The sequence below is a fragment of the Ornithorhynchus anatinus genome, chromosome 9 (assembly GCF_004115215.2).
Source record: "Ornithorhynchus anatinus isolate Pmale09 chromosome 9, mOrnAna1.pri.v4, whole genome shotgun sequence".
Lineage (NCBI taxonomy): Eukaryota > Metazoa > Chordata > Mammalia > Monotremata > Ornithorhynchidae > Ornithorhynchus > Ornithorhynchus anatinus.
Window position 1 is genome coordinate 21,958,095 of NC_041736.1, and position 2,774 is coordinate 21,960,868.

Genomic DNA, 2,774 nt, shown 5'->3' on the forward strand with positions numbered 1-2,774 from the left:
ATAATAATTGTATTTGTTAAGCCCTTACTACGTGCCACGCACTGTCCTAAGGGCTGGGGTAGATACGAGGTAATCGGGTTCATGCGTTCATCCAGTCGTATTTATCGCGTGCCTACTGTGTGCGGAGCACTGTGATAAGGTTGGACGCAGTCCCCGACCCAAATTGCGGATATGTACCCAAGTGCTGTGGGGTGGAGGGAGGGGGGGAATAAAGGGAGCAGATCAGGGCGACGCAGAAGGGCTGGGGAGAAGAGGAAACGAGGGCTCAGTGAGGGAAGGGCTCGTGCAGAAGAGGCAGCGTGGCTCAGTGGAAAGAGCCCGGGCTTCGGAGTCCGAGGTCATGGGTTCGACTCCCGGCTCTGCCACTCGTCCGCTGTGTGACCGTGGCCGAGTCACTTCACTTCTCTGGGCCTCAGGTGCCTCATCTGTAAAATGGGGATTAACCGTGAGCCTCACGTGGGACGACCCGATGACCCCGTATCTCCCCCGGCGCTTAGAAGGGTGCTCCGCACATAGTAAGCGCTTAACGGACACCGACGTTATTATTATTCTTACGTGCCTTCAGGAAGGCTTCGAAAGTGGGAAGAGTGATGGTCTGTCGGACAGGAAGAGGGAAGAGGTCCCAGGCCAGAAGCAGGACGTCGACGAGAGGTCGGCAGCGAGGTAGGCGAGATCGAGGTACAGCGAGGAGGTTGGCGTCGGAGGAGCGCGGCGTCTCTCCGGTCTTTCTTATACGCGTTTCGTCTATCCTCCTCTTCCTTCTCTGTCACCGGGCGTTCTCTTAGGCAAGCCCTCAGGCAGAACCTTGTGGAGATCTCATCCGCGTGCCACTCTCCCAGTGCTTAGCACACACTGGGTGCTCAACGCGTCCGATTACTCTATTACTGTAGGGTCGGATGGAACGCGGAGAGGTGAAGAAGCCCCAACCCCTCGCCTTTAGGTCGAACCAGCTCAAAACCCTCTCGGGCAGATGGAGCCGGCCGTATCCGCCCGACACGATGTGAGTCTAGGGAAGCTCTGGTCACCTTCCCAGGATCGACTCGAAGAGGAGGGATAGTTGTCCTGCAGACCTCCAAGCATCGCGCGACGAGCGTCATTCAGTGAGTCACTCCTTCGGTCAACTGCATTTACCGAGTGCCTACTGTGTGCCAAGCACTGTATCAAGCGCCCCGGAGAGTACGGTGTAAAAATAAACGGACACGCTCCCTGGCCACAGAGAGCTCACGGCCCAGAGGGGGAGATGTAGAGGGGGAGGCAGACGTTATTAAGAATAAATAGGTCACGTATACGTACAGAAGTGCCGTGGGGCCGGGAGACGGAATGAATAAAGGGAGCAAGTCAGGACGACGCAGAAGGGAATGGGAGAAGAGGAGAGGACGGCTTATTATCAGGGAAGACCTCTTGGAGGAGATGGGCCTTCATTCAGGCTTTGAAGGAGGGAGAGTCGTCGTCCGTGGGATACGAAGAGGGAGGGCCGGAGGCGGGCGAGGGGCCGGCGGTGAGATAGACAAGATGAATGAGATTCTCGCGGGCTCACCGGCCGCTGGCAAAGGAACGACGGGATTTAAGCTCGTCTTTTTCCTTTTTATTCATTCATTCGATCGTGTTTATCGAGCCCTTGCCGTGTGCAGAGCCCTATGCTAAGCCCTTTTTTATCAACCAATCTCTGCGGGGATGGCGCAGCACATTTTTTGGCCCCAGCCCTTCTCGGTCTGAAAACCCGAATCGCTTCAGTCGGTAGGAAGCAAGGGGCATTTGTTCCAGTAGCTGCTTGGATTTTCTTCGGTTGAGGGCGTGAAAGTAGTTCAACGGGCGCGTTCACCTCGGGCTGTTAAAGGAGCTCCAGAGGGCGTAGGAAGCTTGCTTGTTGGGTGATAGTTTAGACACCCCGCAGTGAGAAGGAGATGAATAATGTTTTTTAATCTTTCACGTATCAACTTTCTCCCTCCAGCGTAGGCGCCCTTACTGCAAGCTGCATTTGGTTCATGGTTTATCTTTTCTCATCTTCGTTATTAAGTCAAATCATCTCCTGTGCATCAGCATCATGTGAAACGACTGACGTTCCTTAGAGCTCATCATTCCGTTTTGGAAAATCCAGTCGCGTATTTTTGCAATAATAAAAGGAAATCTCTCTGACCGTAGACCCAAAGGTTTCATTTTCGTTCCTGTGTATTTGTCAGTTGAATTTCCCATTTTTAGCATTATCTTGTCTGTGTAATGTACTTTCTCTGCCGTTTGTCAAAACGATTTTAAAAGTGGCGTTTTCTAGTTGTCCTGTACGATGGGGTATGAAGAATAATTGGATATAAAAAGATAATGTTGGAAGATATCTTTATTTAGCAAAAAAAAAATTTGTATTTTTTTTTTTTGAGAAACCCAGAATTTAACCGCACAAGTTACGGCTATCAGTCGTCGATCTTACTGAGCTCATGGAATAAATTGCTTACGTTTTATTTATTTCTCACTGGGGGGGAGGGTCGACTCTTGTGGAATCAGGGGGTATGAGAGGGATCGGATCCGTTCTTGGGTGAGCCGCTATAATGGATTCCTAGCGATAAAGTCACGTGTTCAGTCGCTCGGGCAATTGTATTTATCGAGCACTCACTGTGTGCGGAGCATTGTGATGTTGGTTGGTATTTGTTAAGCGCTTACCGTGTGCAGAGCACCGTTCTAAGCGCCGGGGCAGATAAAGGGTAATCAGGTCGTCCCACGTGAGGCTCACGGTTAATCCCCATTTTACAGATGAGGTCACCGAGGGTCAGAGAAGCGAAGTG

The 2,774-nt window shown here is 51.6% G+C and overlaps 1 long non-coding RNA gene across 1 annotated transcript; it reads left to right on the top strand.

Annotated features, from left to right (window-relative positions):
* Nucleotides 1-623: 623 nt before the first annotated feature.
* LOC114814225 lies at nucleotides 624-2,141 on the top strand. The gene is made up of 3 exons (XR_003761981.2): nucleotides 624-663; nucleotides 891-1,100; nucleotides 1,952-2,141. It is a non-coding gene; the product is annotated as an uncharacterized LOC114814225 (long non-coding RNA).
* Nucleotides 2,142-2,774: the final 633 nt, after the last annotated feature.